This window comes from Periplaneta americana, chromosome 5, assembly GCF_040183065.1.
Source record: "Periplaneta americana isolate PAMFEO1 chromosome 5, P.americana_PAMFEO1_priV1, whole genome shotgun sequence".
NCBI classification, from domain to species: Eukaryota; Metazoa; Arthropoda; class Insecta; order Blattodea; family Blattidae; genus Periplaneta; species Periplaneta americana.
Genome location: NC_091121.1, coordinates 46806103 through 46830688, shown reverse-complemented (window position 1 = coordinate 46830688; position 24586 = coordinate 46806103). Strand labels below are relative to the sequence as shown.

At 32.5% G+C, this 24586-nt stretch overlaps 1 long non-coding RNA gene across 1 annotated transcript; it reads left to right on the top strand.

Moving 5' to 3' along the window:
- The first annotated feature begins 2018 nt into the window (after nt 1-2018).
- LOC138700476 (uncharacterized) lies at nt 2019-15480 on the top strand. Its single transcript, XR_011332358.1, has 4 exons — nt 2019-2041; nt 3742-3851; nt 15102-15173; nt 15341-15480. It is a non-coding gene; the product is annotated as an uncharacterized lncRNA (long non-coding RNA).
- The last annotated feature ends 9106 nt before the right edge of the window (nt 15481-24586 follow it).

Below are 24586 nucleotides of genomic sequence, written 5' to 3'. Positions count from 1 at the left end.
TCGTGTTAACTACTTTTTACCCTTAAAGAAATAATAATGCTAACCTGTGAAAGTTATTGAAATATATTAAAACTATTTTGACCCAGATTTCATTACGTATATACTAAAATTTAAACATGCCCCAAGATCATAATAAAGAAACCCTATTCTTCCTGCTATGAATTTATTCTACTTCTAAACCTGTGATTAAAATGTCTTTGAAATCTGAAGTACAAATTAGAGATATAATATGAACATAATTTAAAAATGTATAGGTTTAATGAATTTATAATATAGATTAATGATAATACGTTGTAATCAATTTATTTTCTTTTTAAATATTTTGCTGTTCAATAATTTAAAATCCAGATAGAATATAGAACCAAAATTTTGGCTATATCTTACACTTATTTCGGTAGCATTTTAGCTCAATGAGAGGGAATCAGATCTTATATACATATTCCTGTAATATAAACATGATCTTCCAATATAAAATTATTTCGACGTTTAAGCAAATGATTTAGCAAGGTATTTTAATTACACTTCTTTTTTCGTAAAATCTGTAATGAAAGAATCGAAGATTATGTTATCCCTTCCTATCCTAATATTCCATACTGTATAACTAATTGAAATGAAGCTAGAAATATTATTTTCAGTGATTTAACTGGCATGAATAAAGTGTATAAATTTATGTATATTTTTACGCAGTTAGGAGTGTAAAAAATTAAGATGATTGTTCCAAGGTAAAGTATTTTATCAATAATAATAATACCTAAATATTTCACGTGTTTTCGATAGGTGTAACTTCGGATAATTACAAGAATTCGAATTAGAACAATTAATACTGTCATGAATAGATATAGGCCTACTGTAAATTTTATTAACTGCGGGAAGTCCTGTAACTTAGAGAGAATGGCAATCTTATTGATATTTCTTGACTATCCGAATTTTTTGTGTTTCACTATGTAGGGTAAAATAATTTTCTTTATCTGTGTAAACTTCAAAACACTAAAAAATAATAGGTAGATTTTTAAGTGCTGGGGCCATATCTATTGGAAAATTTACCGATTTTCCGATTTTACGATTTAACGGTGGTAATTTAAACGTAACAAGATTGACTGGCGTCAGTCACTGGTAAGTATTTAATCAGATCTGTAAACAAAGATGAGAAAGAAAAAAACACGATCATAAAAAATCGAGGTAAGTTCATATAATCTTAGTCTCGGCATGAACTGCGCCACTAAGTGTACGTACACGTTGGAGCGACGACAAACGATAAAAGAAGCAGCGATGCTATATCAGGGAGAATTGAAGCATGCATTGTCATTGAGGTGTGCATATTGGAGTAACGATAAAAGCGACGAAAAAGAAAAGTTCCATTTTCTTCGCTCTTGTCTTTCATATGATCTCTGATTAAGATAATATTAATCTGTATAATTACCGGTGGTTATCAATATATCCGAATATTAATAGATTTATTATTATTTCGGCATATTAAATTAATTGTTGTAGATATTGGCAAATTGATCAGTTGTGTATTTATTCGTCATATGTTATGTGACCAAAAGAACCAATCACAACACAAAGAATTTATACTATCTTTGGGATGAGAAACTAGTTTAATTTTGTACGTATTTAAGTTATATTAACCTTGAACTTAGCAGCTGATATTTCCTATATATCTTATTTCATTAAGTGGATGCATAGAATATCTTTTACTGATAAATCAAAATGTTCGCTTCCCGGTCCTCGTTGCTCCAATATGAACACTTGATTCTTTGATAATACCAAAGCGTCGCTAGGTAGTTTCTTTTATCGTTTATCGTTGCTCCAACGTGTACCTACCCTTATAAAAATATCAATAGAAGGTTAATAATCACGAACACAAAATAGTTCAAAGAGGGCGTAAGATACGACTGTATTGTGTAGAACAAAGTAGGCCATGCAATCAAATCATTCCTTCAGAATCAGCAGCCTCGTCTCAGTTCCGTTCCTAAGAAGCAAGAAATAGAAGTAAGCGGTTCCTGTCTAATTTTGAAGAAATGCCTTTCGCCAATGAAACGTAAGTACGAGAAAGGGCAGTGTGTAATATATTGCGATTATTTAAATATGTTGGATGTGACTGACAACGAAACACATTTATTATATTATGATTATTTAGTATCGTTCTGCGAAATAACACTAAGTTCAAGCTGAAAGATAGCGTATTACAATTTGTTATGATAAAATATTCGACATCTGAAATTCGATTTGAGTCATAGCCGAATTTTAGTGTTACTAATTAATACAGATCACAATTGGCACTACAATTTAATTATATTCGTAATCTTCGTAAACTCACTACTTAAACAGATATGGATTTCGGTCATGAAGAGTGATTTTAAATCTTAGTTTACATCTTTTAATTAAATTTTAATTTAACTTCCTTTGTTAATAAGACGATGTGAGGACTTTGTTCCCATAGCAACTACCATTAAGAAGCTATTATTCCAAAGTAAATATCATTGATTGAAATAGATAAAGAAATTATCATAGCTACGATAATAAGTCCATTTTATATTTATACAAAATACAGTATAAAATACTGTAACGAAAAACGATTTTCAATTATTTTCACTGTAGTTAAATTTATTGTAGATTTTAATGAAATAATAAGTAGGTCTAAATTCTTATCTTAATTTAAAATTAATTCTTCCACAACATTCTTACATCGTATATGCAGATATCATCACAAACTTTGTGATAATATCCATAAAATAAATTTTGAAAATTCATATAAACTATTGTTCAAAATTGTATCGTTTCAGAACTACAGCTCCTTTTGACTATCAGAGTCATTGGAACTTACGTTCTGTCACACAGGCTTGTCTTTGTTTCTGTTCATTGTTCTGCTAGAACTTCAAGGTTTACTCTTGCACATAAACTATAAAATGTTGTTGGAGCACTTAGTGTTCTATTTTTTTAATACGAGGGAGATAAAAATTAGGGTTTTCTATAGCACGCGACGCTGTAGGCTTTTTTTTTACGAAAAAAAAAAAATAGAAAATGAGCTAATTTTCGGAAGGTAGTTTCGAATGTGAAGAATAAAATTCATATAGGGTATAATTGACTTGAAAACATATTATAAAATAGTCGAAAATTGGAAAGAACTGTGCACGTTTTCTGTTTTTCGTAATATTTTTGCTCTACAAATAAAATTTAGGGAGTTTGTAGTTCATCTTGCATTAGAAATTATGTTTTTTTATTTGTTTTACAAATTTCCTCTCTGGCCTCTCTTTGTACGTAGTTGAGTGCATTAAGTAAAGAGTTTTAATTCTTATCCTTTGTTAAACTTGGAATTTTTTCCCTTCTCCTATTCATAGAGGCATTTTTATAATGCTTGTGGAAAATTCACATTTTTCCAAATCTTCAGCTTCCTTGCCATGTTAAAGTTGATACGAGTTCAATATAATAGGGACATATAAATCCCACAAGTTGTTATACGTTGCGTCCACACCTGTGGAGTAACGGTTAGCGCGTCTGGCCGCGAAACCAGGTGGCCCGAGTTCGATTTCCGGTTGGGGCAAGTTACCTGGTTGAGGTATTTTCCGAGGTATTCCCCTCAACCAAATATGAACAAATGCTGGGTAACTTTAGGTGCTGGACCCCGAACTCATTTCACCGACATTATCACCATCTCATACAGACTCTAAATAACCTCAGAAGTTGATAAAGCGTCGTAAAATAATCTACTAAAATAAAAATTTCTACTTTGCTTTCCAGTCTGGATGTGAAAATTGCCATTGGACTGGCAGTCTTTGGTATGAGTTTGGCATGTGTACTACTGATATCGACGTCCTTGTACACGTTTGGCGTAATCGTAGTGGAGAAATGTGAGTGACATTAACAGAATACATTAACACTTGAGCATAACGCATATGGCTGCATGAATGTAAGAGATTTTCAATAACACAAAAAAATCATAAATCATAATTAATGGAAATAAATTAATTTTCCACTCTTACGAACCTTAAAACATCACATTTTTATTTATTTATTTATTTATTTTATTTATTTATTTGTTCATTATTAGTTTATATTCATTCATACACACAGAGTGAACCGTAAGTAATATCATTCATTTCAAGGGATTATTCTTTAATATATTAAAAAAAATGGTTTTCATAATTTTGGTAATTTTTTTGCTTCCTTTTTGAGAAAAAAAGTTATTTTATATACAAAATTTCATAACGTATTTTGGGAAAACTATTTAATTAAATCCCAGTATGCTCAGTCAATTTAAGAGAGCAAGTAAGTAAGTGTATTATAATAATACATGATTGAAAGAATTTCAGTTTTGTGCCTTAAATGTGCAGAAATTTGATACGAACAAATGCAAGTTTTTATTCTGCAAAGGAATTTTAAAACGTGATGCGCTGTGACAACGCTATAAAGGCTATTGCCTGGAGCGATGCAGCTCGCGTATACGAGGAATGGATGAGAAAAACAGGATTGTAAACATAACACAATTGGTTTTAAAAATAGCTCGGGAAATTTTCTTATATGTAAGTTTACCGGTAACTACTTCAAAAATCAAAGTGCGAGGAAACTATTTCTAATTGGCTGAAGAGAATGATCGTAGTAAGACAAACTGAGACTTTTTAAAATCATTAATTGGATTTGTATAACGTAAAATAAGATTTTCTTATTGCCTGTGTTCACCTAATATTTAATTAAAATTAAATCAAAGAGTTTAAAAATAATATTTTTAATTTTGTTCGTTACTTTAACGTAAAATAAGGAATCTTATTTTTCTTTGTTTCTTTAGAGTTTTAAATGCTTTAAAATTTTGTTTTTTATAACGTAGCTCGTAGTACGACAAACGGAGGATTTTTAAAATCATCGCTATACTGGAGAATTCCCACGGTATCATTGAACTGTGCCGTTACGTTTAGCGCCAAATTTTACTAAATACACAATCTCGCCAACATAAGAACACGATGTTGGTGTGTGGCGTCATTAGAGAGAGAAATTTGTTTATTTTCTTTCTGTGCCTCCTTCGTTCTGAACATTACTGAGAGATAGCACCACTGTTAGCTACAAGGTATATTTGCGCAAATATATTGCAAGTAGATTACGTGACTTAAGCACAGGAACGCCATTTCGTAATTTCATTTAAGAAACAAGCCAAACGAATTATCTTTGCATCAAAAACGGATGCTCCCTGGACCAAATTATCGTATTTTATAATTGTTTGAAACTTATTACATGACTTAGATGAGAGTTTCGAGACAAAACAGTTTTGCTATATTTGTTTTTTTTTATTAAATGTTAAGCACCACTGTTAGGTACAAGGTGTATTTGCGCAAATATTGCGGGTAAATTATGACGAGTGGCTTAGATGAGAGGCTCGCGACAGAAACAGTTTTGCTGTAGCGCATGCGCGGACCTCTCATGCAGTGGAAGCGTGATCCTTGAAATTATTTTCGCGTGTACATTGAAGATTAAATGATTGAGATCCCTTCTTGTTCCGGTTACAGACCTTGGATATACGAAGGTTAGGTTTGGTTAGTTTTGGTTTTTATTAGCAAAGTCCGCGCATGCGCAGACAGGCAATATCCTGTCGCGAGCCGCATGTGATAAGTGATATGAGGTCGAGGAATGGGAGAAGGTTAGGTTAGGTTAGGTTAGGTTGGGTTAGGTTAAGTTTGGTTGGGTTGGGTAAGGTTAGGTTAGGATAGGTTAGGTTGGGTTTGGATAGGATAGGTTAGGTTGGGTTAGGTTAGGATAGGTTAGGTTGGGTTAGGATAGGTTAGGTTAGGATAGATTAGGTTAGGATAGGATAGGTTAGGATAGGATAGGTTAGGATAGGATAGGTTGGGTTAGATTAGGATAGGTTAGGTTAGGATAGGTTAGGTTGGGTTAGGTTAGTTTAGAATAAATTAGGTTGGGTTAGGATAGGTTAGGTTAGGATAGGTTAGGTTAGGTTAGATTAGCTTTGGTTAAAAAATAATAGGCCTATAATGAAAGCGGTGAATAATTTCATGGTCCTTAAATTTTTTTTTCGTAAAAGGCTAAGTATTTTTCTATAGGCCAGAAATAAAACAGCAACGCCGTCATAATTACGTACTTTACGCTTTGGCGAACATTAACCGGAAATTTACTTTCCGTCATTTTAATTGTATTCCGTGAAACACACCTTTATCCTGTTAATTTCCTTGTGATAACCTAGTTTATTATCTTATTACATCTTCATTTTCTTTTAATGCATTCAAAAAACCGCCGTTGTACTACATAAAACCTTGAACTTGACTAATGGAGTGAATTATTTAAGAATATAGTCGGGAATTTGACTACCACCATTTCGATTATATTTTGTTTGATACGGCTCGGTACGGCCCGGTGACTAGTGGCCAGCGAGTAGAGTCGACTATCGATATTGGTCTGCCGTGCGTATTATCCAGTTGTTCCAAAATCATTAATTATATTTCTATAATGTAAAATAAGCTTTTCTTATTGCCTGTGTTCACCGAATATTTAATTAAAATTAAATCGAAGAGTTTAAAAATAATATTTTTAATTTTGTTCGTTACTTTAACGTAAAATAAGCAATCGTATTTTTCTTTGTTTCTTTAGAGTTTTAAATGCTTTAAAATTTTGTTTTTTTTTTATAACGTGAAATAAGAATAATTCTTGTTTTTTATTATCCAATAAAAAATAATTGTTTTCATTGAAATGGTAGCGTAGAAATTATTTTTTAATCTTTTCAATTTAGATTGAAAAAAGCATATCTTATTGTTTGTGTTCTCTCAATATGTAATTGAAATTAGGTTGTAGAATTTATTTTAAATTTTCCAAGATATTTTTAATTGATACGAGCATTGTTCATTCTCCGTTCTCTAACACAGTTTAAACACAAAAATTAAACTGTGTATCATCTGTATTTTTTGAGAGTTTATGAAAAGCAATATACATGCCAGTTACCTTCAATAAGCCAGGTGAAATGGTTGCTCAGCGCAACAAAAATCAATGTGTACTCCTTGTTGATTGTATAAAAAAGGCATTATTTTTCTGGAAAACAATTCGAAACATAGCAAAATGTTATTTGACTTTTTTGTTAGTCTTGAGTGAAGGAATCATCCAGTAGAATTAATGATATTACTTACTGTTCATTATATATATATATATATATATATATATATATATATATATATTCACTAATTAGAGAGCTGCCACATGGCACTATGAGCTTTTTGTTACATAAAGTAGCGTAATTCCGAAACTAAGTATTTCCAGGACCATGTTTATATGAAAGTTTTTCTATGTTTTATTAGGAATACGTCTCCAAAATAAGACAACAATTTGTATACATCCTGTATATGACTGCCGTTAACGACGCTATACCAGTTTATAATCACAGAGATTTGTTATGGATACCCTTATTACATATCACCGCGACCGATCCATCGTCGAGGATAGGTTTCATTGTAACTTCACTACACAGCATGTACTTACAAGGAGAGACATACTCTGTATATCACCGAATGGAATAAGATTGTGAGATGAAAATACGAGACATACTGTTTAAAGTCATACCTGATATGGGTGGCCAATGACCCCTCGTTTTGGAAATATTGGCTATTGTTTGTGACATACTTCCGTTAGGTGCCTAATAGAGAAGCATGAGACTGTGTGACGGCGTAGCTCATATGGTTGAGTGCTGAGTTGTTATCCAGGCAAGCTAAGTTCGAATCTTAACTGGTCCTATATTTTTTTCTTTTAATAATGATTAATAGACTTCGTTGAATTGCCACACGCAGCATGCAATCAGGTTGCCGATGTACGGTAGTATAGAAGAGGTGAGCGACCTCCCGGTCTCGTAGTATAAGCAGTTCATGTTAAGAGATGTGACCGGTCCAAATAGATATAGCAGCTAAAGCTAATGTATACCTATGTAAGCACTTGTTTTTGCATTACTGTGGTTGGAATAGTCAAAGCTTAACATTTGTTCAGTGCAGACAAGAATTCAATCAAACATACTACAATGGGAGTGTTGCTGTTCCAAATAATTACCCCTGGAATACTCCTACCCCCGCAGCCAGTCTTGACCCGTTGGGGAACGTGGTTGGATGCTGTTAATTATTATGAAAAGTATTACGGCAAAATAATAGAGGTAACTGATGCATTGGATAGCACAGACAGTTCTGCTGTTGCAGCTGTAAAATCATTGCCTTCTGAACAGCTATTGGAAATATTCTGTTCATTGATTCTAATTGTCCACACCTGTGGAGTAACGGTCAGCGCATCTGGCTGCGAAACCAGGTGGCCCGGGTTCGAATCCCGGTCGGGGCAAGTTACCTAGTTGAGGTTTTTTCCGGGGTTTTCCCTCAACCCAATACGAGCAAATACTGGGTAACTTTCGGTGCTGGATCCCGGACTCATTTCACCGGCATTATCACCTTCATATCATTCAGACGCAAAATAACCTAGATGTTGATACAGCGTCGTAAAATAACCCAATAAAAATTGATTCTAATTTTAAAATCGTGTCCAAAAGCATCACCCTGTTAGAATCGTCTAATCTACAACTCTCAGAAGCCCTTATTATAGTGTATAAAGTATCACAAACCGTTATCCAAAATAACAATTCACTAATTTCAGAAAAAGTGAAATGTAAGTTGAGAAACATTATTGCTAAAAATTCTGCCTATTCACAACTTCGTATTTATAATACGATGTACGATGATGTACTATCAGGTCACGACAAGACTTCTGAAGTTGGTGTACTGAAAAGTAGTGACTTCCCGTTCTTCAAATATGCACGTATTACATCGTGTGTTGTTGAACGTACATTTTCCCAATATACAAACTGTTTAAGTGACCATCGGAGGAGGTTACTTTGCAGTCGCTCAAAATGTACAGTACGTAACTCTTCATTGCAATGCACATGTGAGTATATTACATTAAATTTTAAGAGTTAATATATCTCACTACAAAATAATTGTGTATTTACATGTTTAGACGTCTCCTACTTCAATGATCATTCATTATATTTCTTGAATGCAGGATACAGGTTTTATTGTAACCGTAGTATACTGCCCAGTGTTTACATAAGAGGCATACTCCATCCGTTGCACGTCCCCTTCTCATACAGTCTATACCGCGTGCGTAGTAAACCTTACGATTCTCGTGGCAATTCCACGATTAATATTGTGATCACAGTTATCTATTTACATACCTATATCATATTTCTCAATGTACTGAATGCTTCATCATGTTTTAAACAAATTACTAACATTGTATTGTAAAGGATAAACAATGAAATACTGCTCATGTAGGAAGGTAAGATGTGCCACTTGTGTCTGTTCTATTTCTGTAGCAGCTATTCCATTTCATTTTGTACCCGATTCATTATGATGTCATAAAAACACACAAAACATACATATTTCCTGCACCATGCACAGCAAATGAAAGAAGGTTGTCCACAGTCACACACATTTTCCCGCACTTCTGCTGCGAAAAGATATCCTTCACATTCACAAACACTTCTCGTTCGTTTATCAATTTTGATGCATACCACGGATATTTCAACATGGCTGACAACTACAGATTATTATTATTATTATTATTATTATTATTATTATTATTATTATTATTATTATTATTATTATTATTATTACAGATTACAACTAATGGCGTTAAAATTTCAGATAACATTCGCTATTACCTTTCTTTTCATGAACATTGGTAGCTTTTTACAATTTAAAATTCACAATTCAAATTTATTTACAATTTACATTTGAAATGAATACATGTGAATAGATACCCGAAATGAGCATATGCTCGTGCTCGGGTACAGTCCAGTAGTCTACATAAAATTTTACAGGGATCAAATAATAATACTGAAGATAGAAATAATGGTAACAATAATAATAATAATAATAATAATAATAATAATAATAATAATAATAATAATAAAATAATCGTGACAGAAATGATACAAAGATTGTAATACAAAATAATTCATTAATAATAATAATAATAATAATATTAATAATAATGATGATGATGATAATAATAATAATAATAATAACAATAATAATAATAATGATAAAACAAAAATATTTACAATAATAAAATAAATACTAAGACGGATAAAATAAAATATAAAACCACTAGCGAGAGTTAACACAACTTAAATAAGCATATAATAACCGGAAAAAAATGACGAACTCGAAAATCAACAGAAAAGTTCGTTGTATCGCAGACGACAGCAACCGCCGTATTGACATTGTGTTGTGCATTAATGGTAGTAGGGGGGAGCCGAAAGTTTACGTAAGTGCCATTCTCTTCGAATCTTCTCGTACAATCATGGGAAGTTAATGCTGCAAAAACAAAATGTCTAAGAGTCAAACTGTTCATTATTACCAGGATGAATACAAATAATACTGAAATATATTAATCTAGTTTCAGTTATAGATCTCCCCTTTCGTGCAAGAGATATCGTATCAAAAATATTTTATGAATGGTGGGGAAAATATAAATTTCAAGAACTCTCTAGTGACAAGAAATAGTGACAAGTACAATCAAGTGTATCTGTGGCGATGCTAAGAAATCATTTATTGGATATATACACTGTTATTAATATAAATAAAAAATAAAATTGATCAAATATCATACAAACATTTTCACTTTATTTTTAAACTTAAGAATATGTAAATTGCTTAGGTCTGGATTATTTTTCAATACTGAATTGTATAGTCTTGGTCCATAATTCCTACTGTGTCTTAATCCAGCTGTAGTGTGGCATTTAGGTTCTGCCAAAAGAGTTGGGACATTTCTTCTGGTGTTATGTATATGTTTCTCAGTTATAAAATTCATTCGATTTTTGTGAAAATAAATTAGTACTGTATGTTTATATATTTGCTCAATTTTTAGTACTTGGAATTCAGAATAAGTGAATTGTGTCGGATAATCAAGTGGTTTATGCAGACAAATTTTCATGATACGTTTTTGTAGTAATATTAATGGAGTTAGGATAGTCTTTGTCATTCCACCCCATCCTATTATTCCGTATTGAATGACTGATTGAAACAAGGCTAGATAAGCAACACGGAGAACATAGATAGGCATATATGCACGAAGGGTTACGAAGTTGTGAATTGTTTTCCGTTACCTATTACATAAATATGTTACATGTTTATTCCATCTTAAATGTTGATCAATGATAACACCTAAGAATTTTACTTGCATGGATTCTGTCAAGGTAGAGCAATTGCAATCAATCAAGTTTATGTTACTGCAATTGTGTATTTTTAAATTTGTATGCTTATCGAGTTTGATTTTTCTCGGACTAGAAGCCGTTAATGTAAAAGGAACTGCAGTTGTTTTTGAAATGTTCAATGAGAGCAAATTTTCATCTAACCATTTCTTAATTATATCTATTAGCATTTAGGTAGGCATCATTCCAATTCGATCCACTAAAAATTACGGCTGTATCATCGGCATATGCAAATATATCTCCAGATCTGTTTCCTATATCAATATTTAGCAAGTCATTGATGTATATTAAAAATACTAGTGGGCCTAAAACTGTACCTTGTGGCACACCTATATTTATATTATGAATTTCACTGTGTTGGTCGTTAAATTTCGTTAATTGGGATCTGTTGCTTAAGTATGACTTAAATAAATTTAACGCGATTCCTTTAATACCGTAGGCATGAAGTATAGAAGTGAGTATATTATGGTCTACAGTATCGAAGGCTTTTTGAATATCTAGAAAAACTCCTAAACATTTTTTACCCGAGTCTAATTCTTTAATAATCCTTGATGTTACGTTCATAATAGCGTCGTCTGTGCTCATGTTAGTACGGAAGCCAAACTGCTTTTGACTTAATAGACTGTTTTTTTCTAAGAAATTAATTAGCCTGCTTTTAATACATCTTTCTAATAGTTCCGAGAGACTTGGTAAGAGTGAGATGGGTCTGTAGTTACTGAGATTGTTTCTGTCACCAGATTTGTATATAGGTATTACCACAGCACATTTTAGATCAGTTGGAAATACACCTTGTGATAGGCACAAATTAAAGACATGGGTTAGTGATTTCGATATAGGTTCAATAATCATTTTGAGTGTTCTAGTGGTGATACCATCAACACCCGGAGCCACATTATTTTTTAAAGTTTTAGCAATAGTTATAATTTCTTTATCACTTACGGGAAACATGAACATTGATGATGGCGATGATGATGATGATGATGATGATGATGGATAAGAAAAGGAAGAAGAGGGTCTTGTGTTTTTGTTTATTTTTGATGCTATATTGGGTCCTATGTTTGTAAAATGAGCATTAAATTCGTTTGCAATATCATGATGATTCTTAATAATTAAGCCATCTTTATTTACTATTTCCATAATACTGCAGCTTTTATTTGTTGAAACGTTGGTAGCTTCGTTAATAGACTGCCAAAAGTTTTGGGGTCATTCCTATTGTTGACAAATTTCTCTGAGTAGTAACTAACTTTCATATTTCTTATAACGCAAGTTAAGATATTTCTGTACCTTTCATATTTTTTTGATAAATCTTCATTCAAAGGTTCACTCTTTACTTTTTTGGCTAGTCTGTCTCTTGTGGAAAGTGAATAATAATAATAATAATAATAATAATAATAATAATAATAATAATAATAATAATAATAATAATAATAATAATAATAATAATAATAATAATAATATCAAGCTTTAAAAAATGAAAAGGCATTAGGTTTCGAACTCGGGTTGCCTGAATGACAACTCAGCATCCAACCACATGAGCTGCGGTGTTACACAGTCGAATGCTTCCCTATTAGGCACCTAACGGAAGTATGTCACAAACAATAGCCAATATTTCCAAAACGAGGAGTCATTGGCCACCCATACCAGGTATGACTTTAAACAGTATGTATTGTACTTTCATGTCACAAAATCTGATTTAATTCGGTGATATACAGAGCGTGTCCTCTCCTTGTTAGTAAACTGCTACAAACTTTGTGAATGATGAGACTTATTTCTCCAATGTTAATACACACTTGCAAGTGGTCAAATGAAAAAGATAGCAGAACACTCTAATGTCGTTTTATTTGCTTCTGCGTCAATGTGAGCAGTTATGTGGAGGAAAAAAAACTGAATTATTCGTGTCATTTTAAAATAGCTTTTTCTGGGAAAACTTCGAGAATGAGATATATGTTTATATAACGTTTTCCCTTTGGAATCGCCCACCTATCAGCCCTCAGCGTATGGCCCTTTCTTTTTTAACCACACTGTATACTATATGAATTTTTTTTAGTTTATATTTCTGACAAAGTTCATGAACGTAATTGCCTTCTGTTACGTTACATGCAGTGGATTTCTGTGCTGTGAAGACGGTATATAATGGTGATGTATGGTCGTTAGTGATGTATGGTAGTTGTATAGTATACAAATTCAATATTATTTTAAATGATTTCAATAAAAATGTCGCGGCTGAAAATGCCGATTTTTTTTTTTTTTTTTTTTTTTTTTTTTTTTTTTTTTTTTTTTGCTTGTCCAATATCATCTAATTTCATATTCGTCCTCTTTAATTCCTTGCTCAAGTTCTTTCTCAATAGCCATGGCCCGCTCATGGAATTCGCTGCCGCTCGAAATCAGGGGTAGTCTTAGTCCTCAGTTGTTTAAAATTAGGTTGTTTAGATATATTTTAAATGCAAAGAATTAGTTTTTTAGGTATCATTTTTATTATTATTATTATTATTATTATTATTATTATTATTATTATTTTACACAGTCATTACTTTATTTTTCCATTAACACTTATATCTAGGTAATTGTCATTGTCTCAATGTAACACGTGCTGTGCTGATCATACTAATTCTACTATTCCTTTAGTTGTGAGATTATATTCATATGTATTAATTCTTCTTTTTTTAAATTAATACTGTATACTAGATGTATTTTCCTGTTTGTGATTATGTAGGCCTATTCAGTCTCTTTTTTATTATATATATTTTTTTATTGTTGTTATTTTAAAGTTAATACTGATTGTGTATTTGTATTCAATCTCTCTTTTTTACTTAATTATGTTTATTATTATTTTTAAGTTAATATTTGTATACCGGTATGTATTTTTTTGTATGTGATTTGATCCTGGTTGAGTGGAAGAGAAGGCCTGATGGTCTTAACTCTGCCAGGGAAATGAAAACTATTATTATTATTATTATTATTATTATTATTATTATTATTATTATTATTATTGCTACTTCATATTGTTTTTCACTCAAGTTTAATAAGACTGCGAATACTATAGTCTTATCAGTAGAGACGCACTATAAAATCCCAAAATATGCATGCATTCATGCACTATCAAACTACGAAACATGCACGAACAAAAGAAAAATAAATTAAAATATGGACTTTCATTTTTGTTCCAAATTTCTTATTTAACTTCACTTAGTTTTTAACTGTGCAAAAAAAAAATCATCATTTCTAAATTGGTTTCTGTGAGGTTTCTGTGCTTGTCAGTCAATATATCTTTGTAGGCAAAGAATTACCTCTGTAAATCGCAAGAAGTTATGGGTGCAATCTTGAATAAACCTTTTTCTGTTATTTAGTTCTTTCTTTCTTTCTTTTCCTTCTTCACTCCTCATTCTTGAAGCTAAAAAAAGGGATATAAAAATCTAGAAACTGAGATGTCCACTCAAAATCATTAAAACGTGCATTTAAACTGAATACCATGTATATTATATGCATTATTAAGCTAAAAATTGCATAAATATGCATTATGCAAGGTTTTATCCCCAAAAGGCCAAAACATGCAAAAATATGCACGAAAAAAAGTACACATATTTGGAACCGGAAAGTAATGAAATGGATACGTACTAAGTTTGAGCTATGTTCTACACATGCATTTCCATGGAATTCTTGTCTCTACTTATCTGATTCCGTGTCAAACTTAAAACATACTTTTCTTTTTTTTACAATATTTGAGTATGTTCATTACCTCAGTTTATACAGTGCTCCCAGGACAGTAGCTTATTTCAATGGACGTAAGTCTAGGCACCTATATAGCAATAATTCAGCATGTGACAATATATATTCTAAGAGTTTCTCAATTTTCTTGTCACAGTAAAAGCAAGACGTGCAAGACGAATGTCTGCCAGCAATCAGCCTTATTCTGAAGCTCCAAGATCGCGACCAGGTAAGTGATCAGAAAATAATTCACATTTCAAATGCTTCTATGCGTTTTTCTTCACTTCGTCGTAATGTCCATGTTTCCACCCCATTTGAAATAGTACAACGAACAGTCATTTCACTTCTATTCTGGTATCTCTCAAAAATAAATTCGTTTTCTTTGTGCAATTGCAGATCCTGGAGAGGGGACTTCAAATATGCAGCAGGAGCAGCTGCAAGCGTAGACAATAAAAGGTCCTTTAGGACTCTACGAAGGGCTATAGACCTATTGCAGATGATAGAGCTTATTTTTGTAGGAAATGGATGATATGAACTATTACGTACCTGTATAGAATAATTAATATTTTTGAAGATTTCTTGTTGCCTTGCAGTGATCGATATTGTTCAGATATTTTATACAGAATTTATTTATATTTATTGTCTAGAGAAATTAAAAAATATATAAGTGAATTGATTCGTATTTATTTTCCACAATCGAACCCTATTTAATACGATTAAATATCAGATGCGGCAATTACAAGAAAACTAAATTAAAAAACGAACTACGTTTTTACTAGTAGTACAGTATGCATTTTGCTTGCAGATTATACAGGGACATCACTTTATTTTTACCAACATTTTTAACATTAACCTAGCTATACTCGGAAACTCTGTTGCCCCCTTCCATTACAGGAGTTTGATGTTACTAGTGCAATATGTAAACAAATCATTTTACTAGGTATAGGAGGAGAGAAAAGTAGTGTATCCATTTATGTTGTAGGGAAATACGATATTACGATTTTCAGTTTGATTATCACTTTTACGGAATTTATCAAAATACAGTAGAGTAGTAACATTTTTTTTTAAAAACTCAACTTTTTAGGCGGCTATGTTCGTTATGTAATGTCTACTTTATTTAGCATACTAATTATTGGTGTTAACATACAATATAGAGAGTGCATTTAAATTGAGGGGGTCATAAGTAAAGGGCTGTAAGTGCACTTAAGGTACTTTTGAGAAAATGGGGTTTAAATATTTAAGCTTTCGTAAAATCGGTGAAACTTTTATTTAAATATTAATGTGTGATGCGATTAAAATATCCCTTTGCCACTAAAATTTTAGATACTTTAGCTTACACTGGATGCACTTAACTCATGTTATTACAAATGTCCCTAGCGTTCCTTTGCTTCTAGCTACCTCAATTCAAAATAAGCTAATCTGAATTTTTAAATAAGTTGCTGAAAATGGTTGCCGTTCATTACAATGCAGGCTTCAATTCTTTTATGCATATTATTAAAACCATTTTTAAGCATATTCTTTGAAATTGAATTTATCGTTTCTTGAATATAATTTTTTAGTACGATATTATTAATATCGGTTCTTTCTTCGATAGAAAACGCAACCATATTTCTGAAACACGCTATACACTGCAGTGTTTACTTCACTGCTTGAAGACTTGGAATGTAACAGCGGCCGTAAGTTTGTGTGTCTGACGGGAGCAAGGACATTAGTGAAGGGGTGAGAGTGAAGTACATTCAGAAATGCAGGTACAATAAAAATGCAAGTAAAAATAAAATGATGTCCCTGTATAAAACAAAACAATTAAGATGGTTTTGTCATATGAAGAGAGTGACAGAAGATGGCTTGCCGAAGAAGGTGTACGAATGGATTCCAACGCGGAAAGGAAGAGGGGGAAGACCGAAAATTGACATGGACACAAGAAATACTTACTTACAAATTACTTTTAGAGAACCCGGAAGTTCATTGACGCCATCGCATAAGCCCGCGATCATCGGTCCCTATCCTAAGCAAGATTAATCCAGTTACTAGCATCATATCCCATCGCCCTCATATTTATTTTAATATTTTCCTCCCATCTACATCTCACCCAAACGTCTTTTTTTCCTCCGGCCTCCCAACTAACACTCTGTATGCATTTTCGGAATCGCCCACACGTGTGATAGTTTCCCTTGTGAGACACATTAAAGGACAGTGTGCAAAAGTAATACAAATTTCCTGTAAGAACTAATATATATCTAGGAAGACACTTCCGTTTCTCATCGGGAACTGCAGCGAATATTGTTTTCAAACAAAATGGCAGACCATTTCAGCATATCTATTCTCAATTTGGGTGTATAAGTGATGATTCAACAGTTTATATTTAGTAATATTTTACATTAAGAACTTGCGGTGTGTCGAATTATTGATGCTCCGTTACGCATCACCGATGGGGAACTATCTCCGTAATCAGAGTTTGCGAAATGTTCGGCCGAGAGCCGGGTTGCCGCATTGGGGTTTGTCTAAAAAATTCTTATATTCTTAGTCTTGCCTGTAGCTAATTATAAATACTTTTTTCTGCAAAAATTCAACCTCGCGTTGAAAGGTACTAAACTACAAAAGAAATAGAATTGTGATTTTATGAAAAGTGCCTTCGTTTGCAGTCCAGTAAAGAAAGCTTATTTTTTATTATTTCATGAAGAATGCCATCATTTGCAGTCCACTAAAGAAAACCATTTCTTTTTTACTATTTTATGAATTCCTTCCTTTGCAGTTCAATAAAGAAAGCTTATTTTTTATTATTTTTATGAAGAATGCCTTCGTTTGCAGTCCAGTAAAGAAAGCTTATTTTTTATTATTTTATGAAGAATGCCTTAATATGTAGTCCAATAAAGAAAGCCTATTTATTATTTTTTGGTGCATAGGAATTTAAGTATTACTTTTGAATAACAGTTATAAAATAATGTTGACGTAATTCACAGCATGATAATATGACTGAATTCTTACGAAACTTGTAAAGCAAGTAACGAAAATCACGACATCTTCGTGACTCTTTTGTTTCGTCATTATTAATTTTCTCGTAGCATGTCACATAAAAATAGGCAAGTTGGAGTAAAGGAAAGATGATTTTGCATATTTTCTTCACAGCTGAGTCTAGAAAATTTGTTTGATCTCCCATTCGTCTTGCTTCTTACTCCCCATTAATCTCTCAAATCTCTTCCTTTTGTGTGATTGTATGCTACGTAGTGGTCAATGTATCTTTGTTAACGTGCCAGACTTTGCACTATGAACCTCATGTCTTGTGTAATGTAAACAAGTAAACAGTCTATTTAGTAACTATTAAAACTGTATGGAAGGTCAGAAAAAATATTTATTTCTATTGTAGTTAACCTAATACAAACTATCAGCATGGGGCACAGGAATCTGCTTCTTATAACTTGCATCACCTGAAATTTAGTTTTCATCACCACCTCTCTTATCGGTCAGGTTAATTCATTTGATACTACTTACAGGCCGAAGTAATCTTTGACCTCAGCCTATACCTGAACTTCATGTCGACCTGACCTGACTAGTGATTAAAATTATCCGAAAAATTTTGAATCTGAAAAGTTTTCCTTAAACAATATTTTATCTTACCGATTTTTTTAGTTCTATAGTTGTAACGATACACTGTAATTAGGTATACATATTTTTATGAAAATTTCACTTTTTTTAGCTTACCAATTTTGCTCAATTTTATTGTACTGGCGTAATTACAAATGTTACAGAATATTTTACTCTCATTAAAGATTTTTTACACTGTTTATTTTGCTAAGTTATATAATTGTACTGGTCTAATTATAAATGTCCTCAATATTTTGTGCTTAATAAAGATTTTTTTCACTTTATTCGTTTTTGTAAGTTTATAATACAATTTTACTGATGTAATTATACAAAATATTCTTGAATATTTTCCTCCAAGCTTTTTTAGATAACAGATTTTGCTAAATTTATAAATAATAGTATTGCTGATGGCTATACATTTTCCTGAATATTTTTCTCATATAGAGGAATTTTTTTAGGTAATTCATTTTGCTAAGTTTTGTAATAAAATTGTACTGATGTAATTATGATTTTCCTGAATATCTTCCTCTTGCTAAGGATTTTTAAACTACTGATTTTGCTAAGTTTGATAATTGTACTGGTGTAATTATAAATTTTCCTGAATATCTTCCTCTTGCTAAGGATTTTTAGACTACTGATTTTGCTAAGTTTGATAATTGTACTGGTGTAATTATAAATTTTCCTGAATATCTTCCTCTTGCTAAGGATTTTTAAACTACTGATTTTGCTAAGTTTGATAATTGTACTGGTGTAATTATAAATTTTCCTGAATATCTTCCTCTTGCTAAGGATTTTTAAACTACTGATTTTGCTAAGTTTGATAATTGTACTGGTGTAATTATAAATTTTCCTGAATATCTTCCTCTTGCTAAGGATTTTTAGACTACTGATTTTGCTAAGTTTGATAATTGTACTGGTGTAATTATAAATTTTCCTGAATATCTTCCTCTTGCTAAGGATTTTTAAACTACTGATTTTGCTAAGTTTGATAATTGTACTGGTGTAATTATAAATTTTCCTGAATATCTTCCTCTTGCTAAGGATTTTTAGATTACTGATTTTGCTAAGTTTGATAATTGTACTGGTGTAATTATAAATTTTCCTGAATATCTTCCTCTTGCTAAGGATTTTTAGATTACTGATTTTGCTAAGTTTGATAATTGTACTGGTGTAATTATAAATTTTCCTGAATATCTTCCTCTTGCTAAGGATTTTTAGACTACTGATTTTGCTAAGTTTGATAATTGTACTGGTGTAATTATAAATTTTCCTGAATATCTTCCTCTTGCTAAGGATTTTTAAACTACTGATTTTGCTAAGTTTGATAATTGTACTGGTGTAATTATAAATTTTCCTGAATATCTTCCTCTTGCTAAGGATTTTTAGATTACTGATTTTGCTAAGTTTGATAATTGTACTGGTGTAATTATAAATTTTCCTGAATATCTTCCTCTTGCTAAGGATTTTTAGATTACTGATTTTGCTAAGTTTGATAATTGTACTGGTGTAATTATAAATTTTCCTGAATATCTTCCTCTTGCTAAGGATTTTTAGACTACTGATTTTGCTAAGTTTGATAATTGTACTGGTGTAATTATAAATTTTCCTGAATATCTTCCTCTTGCTAAGGATTTTTAGATTACTGATTTTGCTAAGTTTGATAATTGTACTGGTGTAATTATAAATTTTCCAGAATATCTTCCTCTTGCTAAGGATTTTTAAACTACTGATTTTGCTAAGTTTGATAATTGTACTGGTGTAATTATAAATTTTCCTGAATATCTTCCTCTTGCTAAGGATTTTTAGACTACTGATTTTGCTAAGTTTGATAATTGTACTGGTGTAATTATAAATTTTCCTGAATATCTTCCTCTTGCTAAGGATTTTTAGATTACTGATTTTCCTACGAAAAACATCCGAGGTTCTGTCACCATCACAGCTTTTACTGATGTAATTACAATGTCTCTTAAATTTGTTAAAGTTTGTAAATATTACAGGGAGTAATGTACTTAAAACCGTTGAAAAATATATGAATGGGAAAAAATTATTTCTCAATAAAGAAAATAACTAACGAAAAACATTGTCAAGTCAAGTTATGTGCTCATCAGGTGTTGGCTTCAATAGTTTTCGAGAAAAATGTCCTTATGTAAGATATAATTTAACATTATCAAGATAGCTAATTGCATATCCCTTCAATCAGTATGAATGTTATGGTAAAGCAGATGTGACAATGGCGCTTTCATGGAGTCGGCATTTATGCAATCATTGACAGTTATATAAGGATAGACGACTTACGAAATTACGTTCGATAGCTGGTGGAAAAATGAAAATACTAAATGAGCAATAGATATGAATAGTGAATTTGCAAAACGACTTGAGTCCACATTTTGGGGGTTTGAGTTGAGAGCATGATTATGTTACTGTGTGCAAGGGATATCGATTAGTAGCAGAATGACTTTAATCCACGACTTTTGTATAGTTTTTCTTAGCAGCAGAATGTTTTGGTTACGGGGTAAAACGACTTAAATCCTGGACTTAAGTTGTTTTGCCTGTCAAGTACTGAAGAAACGTACATAATATGTAATTTTAATCATACAATCAGCTGACAAATTGTTTTATATCTGTTGTCATTGGTAATTCTTTAGTTGAGAAAATGTCTTACGTTTGAAAAACAGAGCATGAAAATGAAAAGCAATATGCTCAGTAATCGTGCTAAACTTGTAGCTGAAGTAAAAAATTGCAAAATGGAGCCAAGTTAAGCATCGAGAGAGAGGATTTTCTTGCTGTCACATTTAGCTACATAAAAAATGTATGCTTGTCTAAACACCAGTTCAGGATATGTACTACTATCGCCATTTTACCGTCAGAGCTTTTTCTGTGCACAACATGAAAACTAGTGAAATGTCCTTTTGTGTCTACCGTGAAGGACAGGCCAAGAAAAGTCTTAATGAGGTATGTAATTTTCTCCTGCACACTACTTCAATAACTGTGTCCCATCCAGTACATTAAAGAACTGCGTTTGGTTTGCAGACAGTTGTCTTGGACAAAATAGGAACAACACACAGTCAAATTCTTAACGGCAATAAGTGCTCAGAAACATTTTTTCAACATCATACTTTTCTCCATCAGAGGTCTGTGCTCTTGTGATTAACAAATTGTTCAAAATAATGTTGAACAATTGCAATAAGGTTATTTTATGATTTTGGAATAAATACATTCACTTAAAGATGTTTATGCTCGACCATGCCGAAATGTAGTAATTATACACCTGGTAGCAGTCCTTTAATGCATGTCATTAAAGTACACCTACTCATTAAAGTACAGGTGTTCAGCCAATGACAACTCAGCTTACAGGTGTTCAGCCAATGACAACTCAGCTTACAGGTGTTCAGCCAATGACAAGTCAGCTTTGTACCGTTATAAAACCGCAAGTATCGATTATTCTCGGATATGCAATCGAAAGAGAATTAGCGAAAAGTCACGGAGGCTGGAAATCCAATACTGTCGCAGAAAGTTATGTTCTGTTACTATAATAATTAGCGTTAATTGTAAATAATACTCAAATAAATTCAATTTGTCATCTCGTTTTTCAATGTCGAATTCAATAATCAATGTTATATAAAGTTTAACGGGATTATACCAAGGTCAATTACATTATTGTTCCTCAGAAAAAATCAATACTTTCGCGTCTGCGCACATCTCACAATTCACGACCTAGAACAAGGTCACTTCCGATCTTCTCAGATACAAATAAAATGTATACATCTGAATAATTTCAAGTTAGAAATATGGTCGAGCATAAAAAGTCGTATGAAACTCGCCTATAATGGTAATTAAGAAGTTCGTATGAAAATTATGAAACTCGCTTGCGCTCGTTTCATAAACATCCGTACTCGCTTCTTAATTACTATCATTATAGGCGCGTTGCATAATGTACTATTATGTGTCAGTAACCTAATAATTATGTTGCAGGATTAAAGTTAATTTGCAGAACAACTTAAGAAAATTAAATTTTTTACGACCTGAAGAAAAGTACAAAAGTATGAATTTTTATACTTTCTAACTTACTGGCTTTTAAGGAACCCGGAGGTTCATTGCCACCCTCACATAAGCCCGCCGTTGGTCCCTATCCTGAGCAAGATTAATCCAGTCTCTATCATCATATCCCACCTCCCTCAAATCCATTTTAATTAATTGTTTCCTTCCCCATAATACAACAAGTAATCTCCTATTTGTGTTGTACCGTTTCCATCTAACCTAACCTCCTGTATTCCCATAAAGATTATCCTATATCTAGCTAGTTCTTTCGCTACTAATGTTAGCCCTCCTGTTCTATATAGACTTGTAACATTCCAAGTACCAAATCTCAAAACCTTATTCCTTTGCTGTGGTCGTGCCAGAGAATCAGTCCCATTCCGAGGCTTATTTGAAGGTTTCGTAACAAGCTGTTTTTTACGGTGATGGGTTGTTAGCCCTTCGCCCAACCTCCAAGCTGGAGGACCACCTCTCATCGGCTGTCCACAACTGCTTATTCACTATATCCACAGCTACCCTCCATATCTGGAGGCGTTTCCTCGATCCGCAACCTGAGGACGTGCCATGTCGTGGTGATAGGGACCCACAATACAAGGATGAATTTTTATATACTTACTGGCTTTTAAGGAATCCGGAGATTCATTGCCGCCCTCACATAAGCCCGCCATTGGTCCCTATCCTGAGCAAAATTAATCCATTCTCTATCATCATATCCCACCTCCATCAAATCCATTTTAATATTATATTTCCATCTACGTCTCGGCCTCCCTAAAGGTCTTTTTCCCTCCGGCCTCCCAACTAGCATTCTATATGCATTTCTGGATTCAACCATACGTGCTACATGTCCTGTACATCTCAAACGTCTGGATTTAATATTCCTAATTATGTCAGGTGAAGAATACAATGCGTGCAGTTCTGTGTTGTGTAACTTTCTCCATCCCCCTGTAATTTCATCCCTCTTAGCCCCAAATATTTTCCTAAGCACCTTATTCTCAAACACCCTTAATCTCTGTTCCTCTCTCAAAGTGAGAGTCCAGGTTTCACAACCATACAGAACAACCGGTAATATAACTGTTTTATAAATTCTAACGTTCAGATTTTTCGACAGCAGACTGGATGATAAAAGTCTCTCAACCGAATAATAACAGGCATTTCCCATATTTATTCTATGTTTAATTTCCTCCCGAGTATCATTTATATTTGTTACTGTTGCTCCCAGATATTTGAACTTTTCCACCTCTTCAAAAGATAAATTTCCAATTTTTATATTTCCATTTCGTACAATATTCTGGTCACGAGACATAATCATATACTTAGTCTTTTCGGGATTTACCTCCAAACCTATCTCTTTACTTGCTTCCAGTAAAATTCCCGTGTTTTCCCTAATCGTTTGTGGATTTTCTCCTAACATATTCACGTCATCCGCATAGACAAGCAGCTGATGTAACCCGTTCAATTCCAAACCTCTCTGTTATCCTGGACTTTCCTAATGGCATACTCTAGAGCAAAGTTAAAAAGTAAAGGTGATAGTGCATCTCCTTGCTTTAGCCCACAGTGAATTGGAAACGCATCTGACAGAAACTGACCTATACGAACTAGAATATAAAAAAAATATATATATGAATTTTTATATTCTAAAACTATTTCTCTTACATATAAAAAATTATATTGTAACAATATATGGTTCAGCGAGGCCAAAAACGGTTTTCTTTAATTTTCTCAAAACTACTTCTAGGGCCTTAAGTCGTTTCACCATTCATAAGTACTCTTAAGGCTGTGGGCAAGAGAACGAAGAAACAACCATTTGATCAGTAGGGATGTTTCCTTCTCATATCACTATCTTACGTTAAATTAGCATGTTAGAACGACTCGTGTAACGTTGGATTGAAAAGTCGTTACAATGAGAGTAAATCGGACATAATTTATCTTAGTTGTATTACAGTTCAGTATTAGCCTAGGCTTATATTCATTTTATGTGAACAAGAAACATCACTGTGGAATCTATAAACATTGCCAGATATAAAT